We start from the raw sequence: 20,690 nt of genomic DNA on the forward strand, positions 1-20,690 counted from the left end.
GGTGGAGGTGATATACCTGTGTGATTGGGAGGGGTGGAGCCTGGCTCCACCTCTCCCAGACGCCATTTAAGGATGGACAACCACCAGGGAAGGATCTCTTCTTGGAGATCCCTCCCATGTGGAGTCATCAGTGAGCCTCAACCATTGTAAAAAGTGAGCCACCCTTTACTTACCAGTAGTCTGTGCACCATCTACATATAAGTTCATAAGGTTGGAAAGGACCTATAAGATCATCTAGTCCAACCATCCTCCTATCACTATCTCTACCCAACTACTAAATTAAGTCCTTTAGCACCTCATCTAAATGCTTCTTGAACAGCGCTAGGGATGGTGCCTCAACCACCTCCCTAGGCAGGCCATTCCAGTGCCTGACCACTCTTTCAGAAAAGAAATGCTTCCTCAGGTCTAATCTAAATCTTCCCCGGCGCAACTTGTGGCCATTCCCTCTCGTCCTGTCGTTATTTATCAGGGAGAAGAGGCCCACCCCCTCCTCACCACAACCTCCCTTCAGGAAGTGGGAGAGTGCAATAAGGTCTCCTCTGAGCCTCCTCTTCTCCAGACTAAACAATCCCAGCTCCCTCAGCCGCTCCTCATAAGACTTGTGCTCCAGACCCCTCACCAGTTTTGTTGCCCTTCTCTGAACACGCTCCAGGGCCTCAATGTCCTTCTTGTAGTGAGGGGCCCAAAACTGAACACAGTACTCGAGGTGCGGCCGTACCAGAGCTGAGTACAGGGGGATGATCACCTCCCTGCTCCTGCTGGCTACACTATTTCTAATACAGGCCAGGATGCCGTTGGCCTTCTTGGCCACCTGGGCACACTGCCGGCTCATGTTGAGCCGAGCATCAACCAACACCCCCAGGTCCTTTTCCTCTCTACATTCTTCAAGCCGTTCTGCCCCAAGCCTATAGCATTGCATGGGGTTATTGTGGCCAAAGTGCAGGACCCGGCACTTGGCCTTATTGAACCTCATCCCATTGAGCTCAGCCCAGCTGTTCAGCCTATCCAAATCCCTCTGAAGGGCCTCCCTACCCTCAGGCAGTTTGACACATCCTCCCAACTTTGTGTCATCTGCAAACTTACTGAGCATACACTCAATTCCCTCGTCTAGGTCATCAATAAAGATATTAAACAAGATGGGCCCCAAAACTGACCCCTGGGGGACACCACTCGTAACAGGACGCCAGCTGGACTTAAATCCATTAACCACTACCCTCTGGGCACGGCCCTCCATCCAGTTCTCCACCCAGAGAAGAGTGAACCTGTCCACACCACAGGCTGCCAGTTTCCTTAGGAGAATACTGTGGGAGACCGTGTCAAAGGCCTTGCTGAAGTCCAGGTAGACTACATCAACAGCCTTTCCCTCATCTACCTGTCTGGTCACCCAGTCATAGAAGGAGATGAGATTGGACAAGCACGACCTGCCCCTGGTGAACCCGTGCTGGCTGGGTCTGATCCCTTTATTGCCATGCACGTGTCGTGTGATTTCCCTCAAGATCATCTGTTCCATAGCTTTCCCTGGTACCGAGGTCAGGCTGACAGGCCTGTAGTTCCCTGGGTCTTCCTTACGGCCTTTCTTGTAGATGGGAGTCACATCGGCAAGCCTCCAATCTTGTGGGACCTCTCCAGATAACCAGGAATGCTGATAGATTGCAGAAAGTGGCTCGGCAATCACCTCTGCCAGCTCCCTCAGCACCCTTGGGTGGATCCCATCTGGCCCCATGGACTTGTGGCAGTTCAGATGGAGGAGTAGATCTCTGACCATCTCTGCTTGGATCACAGGGGGTGCATTATGCACCCCGTCCCGGACTTCCAGGTCAGGGCAAGTACCATGTGGATAACTGTCCTGTCTATTAAAGACAGATGTGAAGAAGGCATTGAGAACCTCAGCCTTTTCCTTATCATCTGTGGTTATATTGCCTGCCTTGTTGAGTAAAGGAGGGAAATTTTCCTTAGTTTTTCTCCTGCTGTTAATATATTTGTAAAAGGGTTTCCTGTTCTCCTTTACAGCAGTAGCCAGCCTAATTTCAAGCTGGGCTTTAGCATTTCTAATTTTCTGCCTGCAGATCTTGGCCAGTTCTCTGTAGTCACCCCAAGTAGCCTGACCCATCTTCCAGAGGACATAGACTCTCTTTTTCTCTCGGAGTCTCAACAAAAGATCCCGGTTCATCCATACTGGTCTTTTTCTCCTCCGGCTTGACTTACGGGACTCCGGGACAGCCTGCTCCTGTGCCTTTAAGATTTCCATCTTGAGGAGCATCCAGGCTTCCTGGACCCCTTTACCCCTCAGAAGCAAGTCCCAAGGGACCCTTGCAACAAGCGTCCTGAACAGGTCAAAGTCTGCCCTCCGGAAGTCCAAGGTAATAGTTTTGCTAGTCACCCTCTTGATGTCACCCAGAATAGTAAACTCCACCATTTCATGGTCACTCTGGCCAAGACAATCTCCAACCTTCACATCCCCTACTAGTCCTTCCCTGTTAGTGAAAAGTAGGTCAAGCAAGGCATCTCCCCTGGTAGGCTCTTGCACCAGCTGAGTCAGGAAGCAATCATCCACACATTCTAGAAATCTCAAGGACTGCTTCCTCTGCGCAGTATTGTATTTCCAGCATATATCAGGGAAGTTGAAGTCCCCCATGAGAACGAGTGCTGGCCATCGTGCAACATCTACGAGTTGTTTATAGAACATCTCATCTATTTCTTCATCCTGACTAGGTGGTCTATAACAGACCCTCACCACGATGTCACTCCTAGAGACTATCCCCCTGATCCTTATCCATAGACACTCTACTTTGTCATTTCCAACCACTAGCTCTTCAACATCAAAACACTCTTTGATATAGAGAGCTATGCCACCACCCTTTCTTCCCTGTCTATCCCTTCTGAAGAGCTTGTAGCCATCAATCCCAGTATTCCAGTCATGGGAGAGGTCCCACCATGTTTCTGTAATAGCCACAAGGTCATAGTTAGCCTGCCTCACAATGGCTTCAAGCTCTTCTTGTTTATTGCCCATGCTGCGTGCATTGGTATAGATGCACTTCAGCTGAGATATCTGCCTCACCCCTTTTTCCAGCACAGCCTCCTTAGGCTCTTTACTGGTGAGCCCTGTTTTATCCCCTTCCCCCGTCACAGCTAGTTTAAAGCTCTGTCAATGAGTCCAGCTAGCTCCTGTGCTAGGATTTGTTTCCCCCTTTGGGATAGGTTCGTCCCATCAACAGATAACAGGCCAGGAGCCGAGTAAACTGCCCCATGGTCAAAAAACCCAAAGTGTCTATCTCTACACCAACCTCTCAGCCAGTTATTCATCACCTGTGTTTTCCTAGCCCATTCTGTGTCCTTCACCGCCCCAGAAGGTATGGAAGCAAACACCACTTGTGCTCCCACCCCTTGAACTAATCGCCCTAATCCCCTGAAATCTCTTTTCATAGTTCGCAGACTTCTCTGAGATATTTCATTGCAGTCTGCCTGAACTACGAGTAATGGGTAGTAGTCGGTGGGGCGTATCAAATCCGGGAGTCTTCTAGTAATATCCCTGATCCGAGCCCCAGGGAGACAGCACACTTCCCTGCGGTTTGGGTCTGGTCTGCAAATGGGGCCCTCAGTTCCCTTTAGAAGGGAGCCACCCACTACGATCACCTTCCTTTCTTTCTTAGTAGCAGCAGTCTCAATGCACGGAGGTGACTGCCTTGCCATTGGTGACCTCCTGCGGGAATCTTCCTGCACTTCACCCCTTATCACCTCTTCAACTTCCAATGCTGCAAATCTATTGCTTAGGGGTATCTGGGGACACTGGGGAGGCAGAGGGGGAGATCACCCACGGTACCGAGCAGGGACTCTCTGCCAGCCCTCCCTATCCCCCAGATATCCCCCTTCTGCCCTACGGGGACAGGTCAGGGAGTCCACCACCAACTGTGGGGGATCTCCCTGGTGCCTTTCTCTCTGGCACTCTAGGGAGTTACTCCACCAGTCAATCTCCCGCTCACAGTCCCTGATGGCCCTCAGTCTCTCAACCTCCTCCTTCAATTCAACCACCATGTTAAGCAGATCTTCCACCTGCTCACACCTCGCACAGGAGAACTGCTTAGCACCCTCATCTAGTAGTAGCAGGCTCTGGCACTCCTTGCAACCAGAGACCTGTGTAGCCACACTTCTAGGCAGACCTTCTGTCTGGGTCGCCACAGCCTTCTTAAGGCAAGCCCTCTGTCTTGTAGAGACCATGGCACAAAAAAATAATAAACAAAGAAATGAAAAAAAAATTGAAAGTAAATAAATAAATAATAGTTTATAATAATATATATATATATGAATTGTAATGTGATAATTCGCTGCCCTCCCTGAGCCCTTCAGGGATATACCCCTTCAGCCCTAATCAGCTGAGGGGTGTGGGCGAGGGCGCTGAAACGCTGGCAACGCCTATGCCTTGTTAACACCTACCTCGTTAACACCCGTGCCTCGTTAACGCTTCGTTAACCTCTCGCGAGAACAGCTGTTGAGACTGGAACCTCCCGAAAACCCACCCTGTACCTCAATCAGCCACTGCAGCTCCGGCTGTGCCGACTTCAAAGCAGTTGATCACGAGGATATAAAGCCTTACAGAAATATACCATCCTCTGTGAAATCTCCTCTAAATTCCATCCTTTCAAATTATCCACCCTACACCGCCAATGTGACTGGGGGCAAAACACATCAGCCAGGAGCCCGAGAAGTTTTTTGCTACCACCAGAAGCAGCTGTGTACTCCATCCAACAGCCCATTTCCAGCTGAGGCCAATTCCTGATGCTTTAGAGGAAGATAGAAGAACAAACCAACCCAGAGGCCACTTTACGCATCAAAGGAGGAACAAAAAAAACCTTTCACGGCCCTGAGGAAGCCCTGGAGCAAAGAGATGAGGTGTGGGGTTGAGAGCAGACTGTGAGGAGACCATTCCATCAGAAAGAAAATATCGTCATATAAAAGACAAGTGAGAGAAAAGGTAACTCTAAGCACACCTAAGGAAAAAGGGTAAAATTCGAAGGCCTCTGGAATCAATCACAAAACTCACCCACCTTACTCAATTCACTGAGTGCTTTTGCACTGAATGTTTTTCCAGCTCTCACACCATTTACACAGGATGTAACATCATTACGATGTCAGCTCTTGGACCAGGGAGCAAGCTGATTTAAGTTTTACGAGAGAAAGCATGAATACTTTCAAAGGAATGGTGAGTCAAATAATGCAGAACTGGTAGGATCACAGTTCAGGGAACTCGCTATGAACTATTTTTAGCAAGGCACTGCGAGTTCAGGGATAGCAAGAGCTCAGGTGAAGCACAGCCTCTCAAAGCTCTGACAAATTTCTATCAATTTTGCTGAAAGGGAATCAAAACCTCTCTTGCCTTCCACTGAAGATGACCGCTGTAGCAAGGCTGCTGCCTGCGTAAGGACGTTACGCAGTGTGCACGCACGCGTGCAAGAAGCCTCCCTTCCTTGTGCTCCATCCAGGGATGAAGGATGAACACTGAGCTCATGCTTGAAGCCACACAAACCCATCAGCTCTGCTTCCTTTGGGACGCAGCAGGACCCAGGCTTTCTGCAGCCCTGGCACAGCTCCTCATCGTGCAGCACTGCCCTCCCACGGGCACTGGGACTTTGTTCTGCCCACCTCCAGAAGTTCTTCCCCAGCTTGATTTCACTCCCAGTGCTTTTAACTTGTAGGGGAAAAGTAACAAACAAAACCACCTCAAATTCAGATATTTATAAACAAGCAAGCAAACCAGAACCACATCAGCAGGTCAGTTTGCCATCCAGGTCTCAAAGCTGTTGCTGTTCCTGCAGTCAGAGCACAGTAATAAAAATCTCCACCCAACTTTGGTGAGCTGCTGCAGATGCTTGCTTCTTGAAAGCTCTTGTAAGATTATTACTTTTTTCTTTCTTTAAATGCACACTTAAGAGTACTGCAGATCTCCAGGAGTGCACAAGGAATGGATTGCTTTATAAGCTTTACTACAATTATTGAAAATGTTGGAAATACATACTGTACATTTCCTGTATGTTGGGACTGCTACAAGCAGAGAAAACCCACATTGAAGGGGATCTCTATGCAAGCCATGCACCACATGAAGATCGTATTACAAGCTTGGATTACTGGTTTAAGCCTCTTCTCTTCTCCCCACCCCTTTCTATGATAGCTTTTAAACTTGAATAGCCATCCAAGTTCAAATGTTCTTTTATAGGGTGAAATAAACAGCTTTTACACTTCAGAAACTGCATGCTTAGAGATCAGCACCTCACCACTAATTCCCGCAGGTTCAAGCTAAAGCGATGGCTCATTTTCTTCTCCACAGTTGCTGAGAAATTCTCTTCCCAAAAATTCAAGATGCACTTTAAATTAGATGTTAGGAAAATTGTGGATGCAGACAACGTTTCTCTTGACAAAGTGCATCTCGTGTGCTGCCTCCACATCCCTGCTGCCATGAAATCAGAGTGAAATCACAGCTAAAAACCTCAGAGGTGCTGGATGTCGGTACGAGACATTACGACGTATTATTTGTACCACCAACATGCCTTTTTAATAGGTTTTTCTTTAAACACAGCAAACCTTTAACACACCAAAAAGGCTTTATGAGTGCAAATGCAAATTACATCAGTTTTACCTTCTTCTAAGTTGTCAAAGTCATGGAAACAGCATTCAGCTCAGCCTTTCTGGTACAGCCCTTTCCAGTGGAGTAGCAGGAGATGCCCATCCCAGCTCTACAGTCTGTGTGCAGACAAGGGGAAGTCTTCCTGCAAGGGCTGGGAATGGCTGATGAAAGGCAGGCAGCGTGCCACGGTGTGAAGGCTCACCGGTATGAACCAGTACAGACCAGTATGGACTCATAGTGGTCAACAGAGACCAATGGAAAGCAGTAGGAAGCAAGGATGAGCTCGTACTGGTAAACAGTGGTGGCAGATGGAGTCGCTCCCAGCTGGTGACCAGTCAAAGCCGTGTTCCCCAGAGATTGGTACTGGGGCCCATCCTGTCCAATCCCTTTACTGATGACCTGGGCAAGGGCACTGAGTGCACTCCCAGAAAGCATTCCTCTTCGAATGCAGGAGGAATTGCTGGAAAGTTACATTGATGAGGAGCAGAAGTGAATAAAAAACAAAAACAAACAAACAAGGACAACACAGTAGCACGCACGTGTTGAGATAAAAACTGTTTACTACAGAAAAAAAATGCAATAGCAACGACAGCTTATAATATAATACACACACACACACATTCTACAAAACAAGGGTGTGCAGTGCAGTTGCTCTCTCTCCACTGAGTGATGCCCAGCCCATCCCCAAATTGCAGCTGCTTCTGTCCGGCCAACTCCCCACTGGTTTTCCAGCTTTGTGGCACGATGTCACCTGCTATGGAATAGTCCTTTGCCAGCTCCCTGTACCCCCAGCCCCTTGGTGGGTGGGTAGTATGAGAAGCTGAGAAAATGAAGCGTTGCTGTGTTAGTGACAATTCTCTTCTCTTGCTGCCAAAGTAGTGCATCATGCCAGACATTAGGAAGGAAAAACCTGTCTCAGATTAAAGCAGGACACTCCTTTTCTGTGTACTCAGTGGGACAGGATCAGATGATGAGTACTTCCCTGCGAAGCTCAGAAATCTCCTTTGGAGATTGTTCTCTCTCCTGACACACCAATACAGACCACTCATGAACAGTACAGACCAGTAAGGAACAATATGGACCCACAGTGGCCCCTAGAGACCAGTGGGAAGCAGGAGGAACCCATTCCTCCACCACTTCCCTCACCAGTGCCAACCCAGTCTAAACCAGTACACACCAGAAGAACCCAGTAGCCAGAGGAGGCAGGAACAATGCTGGGGGGCAGCTGCGGGAGAACGTGAGGAGCTCCCCAGCGGGAAGCCACAAACCCTGCAGAAACCTGCACGAGAGTCGGAGCACATGCGGGTGCCCAGGAGGAAATGCAGCACCTGGCCATGGAGCACTGCAGCCCATGAGCAGAGCTCTGCTGCCTCTGCTGAGCTGGCTTCCCGAGAAGGACCTGTCTGTCCTCATTGAGCCCAGAGGGCCGGCTCCTCCAAATGCTCGCTGATTGCTTGGAAGCCCAAATCCTTCTTGTGATAAAAATGAATGCTGTACTTGTTAATCAAACTGACTCAAGACAGATGTGTCAGTATTTTTCAGTGTTTTTCTTTCTGAAAACTATGTAGTTTGTAGAAGTCTCAAAATGGATATATAAATGTCTTGTCTAGAAACTTTGTAGTTTGTGCAAATTGGAGCCACAGCGCTTAGTTCTAACACCTGGACAATGAACATCAGCAGTGACCTTCTAAGAAACTGAAAAATACATGAAAATCTCTTAAGTGCGCATGATCGGAGCTGAAGAGGACTACGGCCCTTTTCATCTCAATCACCAGGTGGCAGAGAATGACCCCCACATAACAGCCAGCGCAGCCCAGGAAGAGAAAGATAAACACGAATGCAGAGATAAGAGACAATAAAAAGAGGGGTCGAGAGGCTCCCTGGAGCCTCTCTGTGGAGCAGAGACTCCCGGCCGCCCAGCGCGTTTATTGCTTGCTCGATAAATTCTTTACTGTTGGTAATGATCGGTGTGTATCGTTCCTCACACCTATAACACTTCTGGCCTCCAAGCTGGAGGCAGCCCAGGGGCAAATTTCCTGGGTCCCATCGTGCGGTGCCTGAATGCAAGGATGACCCGAGCTGGCTGCACAAGACTCATCTGAATTTCTCTGTTATTTTACTTCAGATAACCCCATTGGGTGACGCTGGTGTTGGTTTCCTAAAATTTGGAACCGAGAGGTGACCACGCCCTTTGCTTATGATGAAGGCACAGAAATGATGGGAGAACTCACTGAAATCACAGTCATTGCTGGGATGGGAGCATTTGTTCCCCAGGAGGTGAGCAGAGCTGGTGCTCTGGTGAGAGTGCTGCACAGCGAGACCGAGCTCTGGGCCTTCTTGGAAGTGATCACCCCAGGACAGCCCATCAGAAGCAGCGCTGCGGCGTGTGCGTGAGCTGGGCACAGCTGAGGCTGAGCAGGCCGAGCAGGTGAGCTGGGCTTGGTGCTGGGTGGCTGCTGGAAGGTGTCTCAGCAGAACAGTTGAGCTGGGGTGGGCATACTACGTCCGCCCTCATCCCGGCTAGCGGTGAGCAGGGGGAGGCTGATGAGTGCTGACCGTGTGGCACAGCCACTGTGCTGTGTGTCAGCCAGGAGGGAGGAGTGCTGCTGAGCCGGGGTAAGCCAGAGCTGGAGGTCTCGCAGATTCCCAAAGTGCTGCAGTGAGAGGACAGAGCGAGATTTCTGCACGACAGCAACACCAGCTGTGTGCAGAGCTGCCGAGGAGATGGAGAGGAATACTTGCTGGTGGGAGCCATGGCAGTCAGACACAAACTGGATCTAGTGCCAGGCAGCTCTTGCAGCCAGCTGATTTGCAGACATTGCCCTCCTCCAGAGGCTAAATTACATGACAGAAGAAAGCTGGGAAAGTGCTCGTTCCTCACGATTTTTCACTTGTGGATACTTTCTGCAGGGTTCCCTGTTTGAAAGGAGATCTCAGAGAGCAAGGCAGTCGAAGAGTGAAGCCGGCTCTACCCAAGAGAGAGGGAAGTTCCTTTTTAAGAGACCCTCAGAGCCTGAGTTTCCTCGGAGACTTCAGTGGCCATGGTTCAGAAAGGAGATGACTGCTTCTGTTCTACACGTGGAAAGGTACGGCCGGGTTTCTTTTGCTTGGGTTTTCTTCCTTGTTTCTAAGGGGAAATCCACCATCCCAAAGTCACATTGGTGTCCCACTTACACACTGGTGTCCCAATGGCACATGGATGTCCCATTGACATATGTGTCCCAGTAACACATGGGTGTCCGTATGGCACATGGGTCTCTATCCCAGTGAGAGGTGGATGTCCCTGTGGCACATGGGTATCCCAGTGGCACAATAACCAGTTGGACTGTGCACTCACTGCACACAGCCTGGGCTAATAGCACGGACATAGCTCAGCCTGTATTTTCCTTTAGTGATAAATAGTGTCTGAGCACTCTCACATCCTATCTCTGGACCTATCTGCAACCTCTCTGCAAACCTTGGCTGCCCGTTCACCAACGTTTCCTCCTTTCTCTCTCCAGAAGCATTGCCGTGCAGTTCCACGTGCTTGGGAACAGCAGAGACACAACTGCACCTTTCGACGCACAGTGAGATGCGATGGAGGTGGACTGTACTTACCACCACACAGGAGTGAGTTTCTTCTTGCACTTTGCACATGTGATGTGCAAGAATGAATTCTGAGTATTACTTCAGAGCAGGTGCAGTGCTGTAGGGGATGTCAAATAACCATTGTGGAAACACTGAGAGGCCGACAGCAGCAGTTGGTGGCATCAGTGAGATGGAAACCTGTGTATAAATTGTGGTGCTTAGAGTTGAGTGAATCCTTTTTGAGTAAAAAAAAATGTTCCTCAGCTTGTGCACCCAGGAGCATTTTGTTTGCTGATGCACCTTTGCTCTGCAGAGTGTAGAGCTGTCAGGCAAACCGGGCTTCCTTTGCTGCCACCTGAGCAGGAATGAGACTCGTAATGGTTTTTGTAAGCGTGCTGTGGTTTACACATCAGTTTGTGTGTTGGCTGTAAAAGCAGTGCCTTCGTTTCTTTGGGGGTGTCCATGGGCTAATGGGACAATACTGCTACTGCCTCCTGGTTCCTGTTACATCAGTGAATGATATTTTGTTTTAGGGATGGAGCCTGCGCGTCCATGGCACGGTGCTGGGCAAGCAGGGAAACGGAAAGCCTTGGCAAGTACGAGCCTCTTGTGAGCTGTGGTGTGGGTACACGAAGGGCTGCATGAAGGGGTGCGTGTGACAGAGGAGAGAGGAAAGGACGCTGCAGATCTGCGCTGACTGCAGAATTGGAGCAATGCTGGAGCAGTGGAAAGGCAAATGGAAGAAACTAGGCTTGAAGACAAGAAGTTTGTGGTTGGTTGTGCTAACATCATCCTCCCAGAAGCTCTTCAAATAATTCTTGTCTCCTTTCTGTCAGAGGCTGATGTCAGTGACTTTGCTTTGAAGCGCAGCTGTGCGGAAAGGCAGGGGAGGACTATGGAGTGTGACACAGCCCCCAGGAGAGGTAGACACAACAAGCATCTGGCATTGGTGCAGTCTTTCTAGTTGGATTTTCTGTCTGTTCCTTCCTGGGACTGTTGTCGTTGCATGTTCCTTGGGGTATGAATCCCTGAGATTTACAGTTACCTTTCCTGTCCTGATTTGAAAAAGGGAACCCACAGTTCACCCAAGATCCTAAGATCCACGGCTGTGAATGCTCAAGATGGGATTTCCGAGTACTGTGTCCCATTGTGCAGACCAAAAGCAGTGCTGGACTCTCTTTCAACCTTGTCGCTTTGCTTTTCTTGATGATGACAGGGAGAGTTGCTGAAGCAAATGGAACAATCTGTGTGAATGTGGTCTGGTCTGAGAAAAATCATCAAAGAACAGAATCCAAAGCCCACATCCAGACCAGAGGCCTTCCTTGCAGAGCAGGTCCCAGCCCAGGGGGAAGACCTTCCCCTGCAGTGAACCCCCACTCTCTCTCCAAGACCCTGTCTAGAAGGAAGCACAAGGACTTGGAGGAAGAGAAACAAATGGCAGAGCAACTCCCTGCCCATAAGAGAGTGAGGGGTGAGCACAGCAGGGAAAATGTCAGAAGGATGTATCTAAGTGGAGACAGCGTGCCAGCTCCAGCAGCACGCCCTGGGCCTGCTCCAGCATGGATCTCCAAGCAAAGAGGTGAGAAAGCGCTGCAGAACCCGTCCTGCTGAGCTGCTGCCCTTAGAGAGCACACTGAGATTGCTTAGGGTTTGCTTTTCCTTCTCTGGAGAGGGGAAATGAGTTGAAGGCCATGGAGTCCAAAGGCAAGGGCGTGCCAGAATGCGTAACCCCATCTTGTTCCATTCACTACAGGACGGTCTTCTGCACGTCCCCCTGGGAGCGTCGTTCACTGAGAGGCTTCCTAGTCCGATTTCCTTTGTCTTTTTTCTGCCATCTGTTTTTGTGGTACCCACGCTCCCATAGTTTTGCTGTTGACAAAGCAAATTTCTCTTCCTTTCTCACTCTGTAGCACGGAGAAGACAACAGCAACAAAGAAGACGAGAGAGGAGAGCAGAAATGATGAAGGCTTCTCTGAGAGCTGCTGCTGCACGTGTGGAGGTGAGTCCTTGGTGAACACAGGCACATTCTTGCTTGTTCTCAGTGCACAAAAGAGATGGTAAAACCCCACGGGAAGTGATGTAATAGAAAAGCACCCAGCTGTGTAGTCAGCACAGGTTCACCAAGGGGAGGTCATGCTCGACTAACCTGGTGCCTTCTATGATGTCACTACAGGCTGGGTGGATGGGGAGGAGAGCAGTGGATGTATTCTGCCTTGATTTCAGCAAGACATTGGACACTGTCTCTCACAGCATCCTTCTAACAAAGCTGAGGAGCTGTGGAATAGATGAGTGGATGGTGAGGTGGGCTGAGAACTGTCTTGACTGGCAGAGCTCAGAGGGCTGTGATCAGCAGCACAGAGTCCAGTTGGAGGCCTGCACTTAGCAGTGTTCCTCAGGGATCAGTGCTGGGTCCGTGCTGCGGATATCAGGGTCCGAGTGGATTGCTCTCGGGCAGGGAGCACGACAGGACTCAATACATGAATGATCAGGCTTCAGTTTATTACCCAGACAGCCTTATTCTTATAATGTTCAAGACAGGGGCGTACAGAGAATAGCACACAATCATTGGCTGAGAGCCTCAGAGAAAGACAACTTCAAGCAGTTCCCAACAATTAACAGCAGTGAGAAACCATCCTGAGGGAGGTAACTCTTGTTATCATCCTAATCCTAAGAAACCAGGCAGGAATGCGTCGGCAGCGGATGTGAAAGGCGGTGCTGGCAGGGCGTCCCCTGTTTCAAAGTGCACTTTTCCTCTCCCACTCGCCACAGACCATCTCCTGCTTTTACTTTTCTCAAGGTTCAAACAGTGTAGTTTCCTTTGAGAACGATATCAGCGTGGCCAGTGCATAACACAGAGCCCAAAGGGAACACCTGCTAGCTAAACGGAATACACTACCAAGGACAGCTTACTCTAAAAATACCTATAGTTACAATTGTCAGCAGTCCTGTGAGGCCTTCTTCACTGAAAGCAGGGTGAACAACTTAATCACAGAAGTTTCCCATAGATGTCTTGGCAGCTTGGGTTGCTCAGCTGAAGCAGTTCGTGTCCGCTTTGAGCTGTTTGTCACTTGGCCCAGGAGCATCATGACCTCCTATCAACATCTAATACTTTTCCATGAGCATATAGTCTGTGCTGCAGTGCAAACTGTGCTCGTACATATCACCGTGACCTCCCTGCTCCTGCAGCCATTTCCCAACAATTCCCCCTTTTTCTTTTTGTACGAGCATAGCTTTCTGTATAGCCTTGTCACTACCCCTCATAATACAGCTATACACTATGCGAAGCACAATAAGCATGATTACAATAAGCAATAGCCAATGCAAACTCTCCTTTACAAGGGTTGTAATCCATGGGGAAAGACCCCCGAATAATGATCCTAACCAATCATCGAAGGGATTTTTGTCTACCTGTATTTTCTGTGTTCGATCCCTTAACCACTGCAGTTGACTATGTATAGATTGACTGTGATCCAAAAGATTAATTTTTTTTTTAATGTTTTTTTTTGAGGTCAATCTGAATTAATACAGTGAGCATTTTCAGTATGGCTTCGTGAGGCCTTCCAGATTAGGAGACAAAGGTCAAGGTGATTTCACCTCGGAGGTCATTCTCATAGCCCCACCGCTGTACGCCTCTGCCTCCCTCGCCTACTCTTTTGCTTAGAGCAGCGGGGTGTATGATCTTCTCGGCAGCAGTCGTATTCTTCAGGGGAACCTCCTCTTTCCTTGCCTTATAAGTCTCCCCATTCTCTATCTATAATTATTATTTTTTTTAATTTTAGCCTCTTGATTGCTCACAAAACCATCTCCCAATTATCTTAAAAGTATTCATAGGAAGAGTGAGTTTACCAATATTCATCATATACAATGCATAATACATATACAATATACATATAAAGCATACAATGACATGACTGAGTTATCTTATCTGTTAAAGAAAAACAACACAGAAAACACTTTCTGATTTTTAGGAGAGACCATCGTCCATCCTGCTGAGTTAGAGAGTGGGACAGAATTAGGTAGCATGTCCAACTTCTCAAGTAATCTTTACCGAATAACTGCACCTGCGCGTTGTAACCTTGATGTGATTGTCCAAACCAAAAACATGTCTGACCCCAACCCCTCAAGGCATTCCCCACTGCCTGGGAACCAAGTAGATTTAATTCCTGAGGATCCCATGGTAGAAGGACATTCAGATGCTGCATCAGACATGCACTTTGTTCTGAAACACAACCACGAACGCAGTGTGTATCAGTTACAAACCCAGTAAAGTCTTCAACTTTGTGACCCGGAGTTCCAGCTAAGCACGTCTGGAAGGGTTCTGTGGCAGACTGGAGGCTCAAGCAAATCAGTCTGGCCTGTCTTGTTCACCCAGGTCACCCACAGGTTCTTTGGTTGTGATATTTGAGAGATTGCCTGGCTCCTGATGAATTGAATTAGCAGAATTAGCAGGAACGGATACTGCTGCTTTGGTCCATTTGGCTGGAACCCACAAGGGACCTGCGGGGGTGGGCACACACATATATCCTCTTCCTATGTATTTTACTTCTGTGGGACCCTCCCAAATCCCTGTTTTTGGATTTCGGTATTTTATAAAGAATGGCCTGACATTGTTTTTAGAAGGCACCCGCCCATGAATCTGTGCAGATGCCTCCTCATTATCCCCAAAAATACACAGATAATTAATCGCAAAGAGTGCTCTGGATAGGCATTCCTGAACATCCACCACATTGGAGAGTCTATTTATGTACCTTCTGAGTGTCTGATTTGCCATTTCTACTACAGCTTGTCCTGTCAGAGAGTTAGGTATACCAGTAGCATGCCGTACACCCCACTTATTACAGAATTGTTGAAAACTTTTGCTAGCATATGCGGGGCCATTGTCTGTTTTTACTACCTTTGGAAGTCCCATTACGGCAAAACACACTGTCAAATGTTGAGTTACATGCAATACCTTTTTCCCAACCTGGGCCGTAGCCCAAATGAATTTACTATAAGTGTCTATGGTAACATGCACATATTTCAGTCTGCCAAATTCATGAACATAGGTCACATCCATCTGCCATATCTCTAGAGGACCAAGCCCCTTGGGGCTGACCCCTAACTCTAGTCCGGGACCATGGTCAGCACAAGTTGGGCAGGTTTGCACAATTCCCCTGGCCTCATTTAAACAGATCCCATATAACTTTTGCAGACCCTTAGCATTCTGGTGAAAGATACTGTGAGCCTCTAGGGCTTGTTCTAATTTATTGATAGGAACAGACATGGCAACCAAGTCATCTGCCTTCTGATTCCCTTCGCCCGATCCTTCTGCCCATTTGTGACTTCTAATATGAAGAACTGCATACTTTTCATCCCTGATTGTTATTGCCCTTTGTAACATGATTAGTAATTCAAAGAGACGCTGATTTTTAACTTCCCTGATTCTGGCATCTTCTATTCTCTCTACTTCGCCTACTACATACAGTGAATCTGACACTATGTTAATAGGGTTCCGTGGCCATTCCATAAAGGCCCACACCACAGCTGGCAGTTCCAGAGTTTGAAGAGAGTCTCTGGGCTGTGCTTGTAGAATCTTGTGCTTCCACTGATGATCCTCGCTGCCTTGCGTGATTTTCGGCCAGCATCTGTAAATACTGTGATGGCGTCATTTATGGGTACTTTACTTTGTTTGGGTATCACCAGCCAATGTTGTTGTGTCATCCATTTCAATACTGGAGAAGCAAGAGAGCGCACTGTCAAAGCAGCTCCCGAGGTCAGCAGGCTTGCTGCCAGTTCATCTGAGTTCTGCAGATACCAATCCAAGTCCACGCACTTTAAGGGCAGATATATTGTCCCCGGTTCTTCTCCAGCCATACTAAGTATCCTCTGGCGTCCTTTTTGAATTAATTCCACGAGATTGTCAATTAACTGCTGAATCGTTGTCTTTGGTTGCAGACTTGTGAATAGCCATTCCAGGACCCTTATGTCCATTTTCTCCCCCATTTTCTTTTTGAACTGCATCAGTGCACCCAGCAGTTGCCTTTGTCCATTGAGGATGGTGATGTCTATAGGGAGAGATGGATCACAGTGGTTGACAGCCCGTGTTGAGATGATTTGACCAAAATATTTTATCGGCATTGTAAGTAGCACCAGTCCTCCGGTGGATCCAAAGCCACTTTCACCTCGATCTGCCGAAGTGAGCGGCTGCAAGTCCTGTGTCAAGACAAGTAGTGGCACTAACTGCGCAAGCTGGAATCTGAAAAGGTGGAAATTGCATCTATGGCACTATTTGTACAGTTCCATTAAAGTCAGCATCGATAAGTCCCGGTAAAACAGTTACTCCACGAAGTCCAGTAGAAGAATGTCCAATCAGGAGAGCACCCACAGTTGTTCCAGATATAACCAATGGTCCCCGAGTTGTTGTAGGTATCCGAGTGGGTCGGCTGTCAAAGAGAGTTACGTCTACTACGGTTGCCAGGTCCAAGCCGAGGCTTCTTTTGTTGCCGGTTGCAAGTCGGAGGCCCTTGTGAATGCATGCTGGTGGCTGTTATCAGGTGCTGCTGGCTCGGAGAGGGGGGTACCCTCCCCGGGGAGCTGATCACTGGAGCCGTCACTGTCGTCAGCGCGCGACAGCCCTTCGCGCTCAGCTGGGAGTTTCCCGACGAGCGGCACGCTAGGGTGCTGTGGGTTGCAAAGTTGCAGTTGTCGCACCAGACCCTAGCCCTACACTCCCTTTTCATGTGTCCTGCCTTTCCGCATTGGAAGCAGTTAAGACTCTGGCTCCGTCTCGGTCTCTGAGCTTTCTGCCCTCTTCCCCCTGTCAGTGGTGCTAAAGCGGCTAAGGCTTGAGTCTGTGCTTCTAGCAGCTTACCTGACTTCCCTGCTCCTGCAGCCATTTCCCAACAGGTCCGGTCCTGTTCAACATCTTCATCAGTGACCTTGATGAGGGGATAGAGTCCACCCTCAGAGGGTTTGCTGATTACACAAAGCTGTTAGGAACTGCAGACACTCTGGAAGGCTGTGCTGCCAATCAGCAAGACCTGGACAGGCTGGAGAGTTGGGCAGAGAGGACCTGGATAAGGTTTAACAAGAGCAAGTATAGAGTCTTGCACCTGGAGAGGAATAAGCATGTGCACCAGTACAGGTTGGGGGATGAGCTGCTGGAGAGGAGCTCTGAGGAGAAGGACCTGGGTGTCCTGGTGGCTTCTTATCTACAAGAAAGGCCATAAGAAAGACCCGGGGAACTACAAGCCTGTCAGCCTGACCTCGGTATCAGGGAAAGTTATGGAGCAGATGATCTTGAGGGAAATCACAAGACACGTGCATGGCAACCAGGGGATCAGACCCAGCCAGCACGGGTTCACCAGGGGCAGGTCGTGCTTGTCCAACCTCATCTCCTTCTATGACTGGGTGACCAGACAGGTAGATGAGGGAAAGGCTGTTGATGTAGTCTACCTGGACTTCAGCAAGGCCTTTGACACGGTCTCCCACAGTATTCTCCTGAGGAAACTGGCAGCCCGTGGTGTGGACAGGTTCACTCTTCTCTGGGTGAAGAGCTGGATGGAGGGCCGTGCCCAGAGGGTAGTGGTTAATGGAGTTAAGTCCAGCTGGCGTCCTGTTACGAGTGGTGTCCCGCAAGGGTCGGTATTGGGGCCCATCTTATTTAATATCTTTATTGATGACCTAGACGAGGGAATTGAGTGTACCCTCAGTAAGTTTGCAGATGACACCAAGTTGGGAGGATGTGTCAAACTGCCTGAGGGTAGGGAGGCCCTTCAGAGGGATTTGGATAGGCTGAACAGCTGGGCTGAGATCAATGGGATGAGGTTCAATAAGACCAAGTGCCGGGTCCTGCACTTTGGCCACAATAACCCCATGCAATGCTATAGGCTTGGGGCAGAATGGCTTGAAGAATGGAGAGAGGAAAAGGACCTGGGGGTGTTGGTTGATGCTCGGCTCAACATGAGCCGGCAGTGTGCCCAGGTGGCCAAGAAGGCCAACGGCATCCTGGCCTGTATTAGAAATAGTGTAGCCAGCAGGAGCAGGGAGGTGATCATCCCCCTGTACTCAGGCCGTACCTGGTACGGCTGCACCTCGAGTACTGTGTTCAGTTTTGGGCCCCTCACTACAAGAAGGACATTGAGGCCCTGGAGCGTGTTCAGAGAAGGGCAACAAAACTGGTGAGGGGTCTGGAGCACAAGGCTTATGAGGAGCGGCTGAGGGAGCTGGGATTGTTTAGTCTGGAGAAGAGGAGGCTCAGAGGAGACCTTATTGCACTCTACCACTTCCTGAAGGGGGGTTGTGGTGAGGAGGGGGTGGGCCTCTTCTCCCTGATAAATAATGACAGGACGAGAGGGAATGGCCACAAGTTGCGCTGGGGAAGATTTAGATGAGACCTGAGGAAACATTTTTTCTCTGAAAGAGTGGTCAGGCACTGGAATGGCCTGCCTAGGGAGGTGGGTGAGGCACCATCCCTAGCGCTGTTCAAGAAGCGTATAGATGAGGTGCTAAGGGATTTGATTTAGTAGTTGGGTAGGGATAGTGATTGGAGGATGGTTGGACTAGATGATCTTGTAGGTCCTTTCCAACCTAATGAACCTATGAACCTAAGAAGGCCAGTGGGATCCTGGAGTGCATTAAGAGTGTGGCCAGGATGTTGAGGGAGGTGATCCTCCCCCTCTACTCAGCCCTGGTGAGGCCACACCTGGAGGACTGTGTCCAGTTCTGAGCTCCTCAATACAAAACAGACAGGGATCTGCTGTGCAACTTGGGCTCGGGTGCTGCTTTGCACGGGGATTGGACACCATGATCTCCAGGTGTCTCTTCCAACCCCTACAATTCTGTGATTCTGTGAATCTGTGATAGAGACCCATTGGGAGCCATAGCACCCCACTGGGAGTCATAGGCACCGCTAGGTACCAATAGTGCCACACTGGGAGACGTAGAGCCCCATGGGAACTTCTTCACACTTGCTCTGGCTCGAGAAGGACACAGTTGGTAATGGCCAGAGGGTTCTGCTGTGATAAAGAAGCTTGCCTCATCAGGGACTGCAAACTTTGAAACTCTGAAACTTTGAAACTGTGTTCCAGCAGCAGGGTATGAATCTTATCCTAGGCAACATGTTATGGAAGGGAATGTCAGCAACCCAAATGACGGGAACGTGCTGTTCTGCATGAGGGCATTCGGGAAGGTTTACCCATCAGACTTTCTTCATGAGATCTCCTGAGATTGTTTCTGTCCTATTTCTACACGTGCTTTGTTTCTTTCTAGTCCGCAGTGAACAGCCTGGTGGAGGCAATGCAGAAGCTGCAGCTGAAGGACTGATGGGAGGAGCAGCATAAGGCAGCGGCTGCAGTGCGTTACAGGGCAGCGCTCCGAGTGCCGCCCAACTCAGCGCTTCGAGTGCCGCCCAACTCAGCGCTCCGAGTCTTCTTTGGCTGTACTCAGTCAATAAACAATTCCAGTTATGGATTCACAAAGAGCCCATGGCCCAATCTGTCCAGCAGCGTTACATAAGTTGCTGCATGACCTTTGGTCCGGAGTGTTGTCCATGCAGCTTAGGAGCACCAAGCTCCCATCCCGGCACTGCGGGTTTGGGGGATGGTCTTACTGCTGTCACTTGGAGCAAGAGGACGTCCTTTCATAGCTGAAATTTTGGATGATGCACGTTGGGAGGAAGCCAATTTGATCAGCCCCTCCAGTAGACTGCCTTGGTAATCCTGATCATTCTGTTCACCGGTTTCATCATGATGGGGATCACACATCCTCAAGAGTAGAGGCCTTGCAGATAACTTGTCAAATCAGAGGGCAATCACTCAACTTAGGAAATTTGACAGGAGCAAACTGCCAGATTCTGCACCTGGGACAGGGCAGTCCTGGGGTCGTACTGTAGGAAGAGACTTAGCACTAGTGACTACAGTACCTGAGATTTTAGGCTGTATGGAAACGTAGCTTTCCCCTCGCTACTCTTAACAGCGAGGAACGGGATTCAACTGGATAAGTCACAGGAGGCATCAAGAATGACGGGATGACATCTGCATAGCGGCAGCTGGAGAAGTACTGCCTGTTCTGGGAACAGAATGCACCACCCAGAACTGGATGGATAGATGGATGGATGATGGATGAAGGCGGGAGAGATAGCAGACAGACATTTGGATTGGTTAAAAAGGACAATTTGAGTTGGATCTGTGTAAGGATGGGCTTATATAGCAACTCATAAAACTATGGGATTGAAGGTAACGAGGCTCCTCCTAGGAGACGCTCAGCTTGAGCTGTAAATCACAAGAACTGCAAATGAAGGACGAAAGAAAGTCTGACTGAAAGCAGAAGTCAGGGCTTAAACCAGAGCATGTTGGAGGGGGCAGCAGCATGATTCCTTCGGGACAAGGTGGCGGGAGTGCAACTCCTGCAGCAGTTTCTGGAGACCCAGGTGTGACCTGGGTAATGCCTTGCAGGCTCTGCTGAGTGCCAGAGCTGATCTGGTTGGTGACATTCACAGCACAGCGTGTGAGGGCCTTGCACAAGAGCT

At 49.2% G+C, this 20,690-nt stretch overlaps 2 long non-coding RNA genes across 2 annotated transcripts; both read left to right on the plus strand.

Annotated features, from left to right (window-relative positions):
* Window positions 1-8,653: 8,653 nt before the first annotated feature.
* On the plus strand, window positions 8,654-11,105 carry LOC136056851 (uncharacterized). The gene is made up of 3 exons (XR_010622973.1): window positions 8,654-9,044; window positions 10,717-10,779; window positions 11,020-11,105. It is a non-coding gene; the product is annotated as an uncharacterized LOC136056851 (long non-coding RNA).
* A 583-nt stretch (window positions 11,106-11,688) lies between these two features.
* LOC136056848 (uncharacterized) lies at window positions 11,689-19,526 on the plus strand. The gene is made up of 3 exons (XR_010622972.1): window positions 11,689-11,762; window positions 12,094-12,182; window positions 19,433-19,526. It is a non-coding gene; the product is annotated as an uncharacterized LOC136056848 (long non-coding RNA).
* Window positions 19,527-20,690: the final 1,164 nt, after the last annotated feature.

Source organism: Cyrtonyx montezumae, unplaced genomic scaffold (genome assembly GCF_038088225.1).
Source record: "Cyrtonyx montezumae isolate F1298 unplaced genomic scaffold, pur_monq_1.0 scaffold_59, whole genome shotgun sequence".
NCBI lineage: Eukaryota > Metazoa > Chordata > Aves > Galliformes > Odontophoridae > Cyrtonyx > Cyrtonyx montezumae.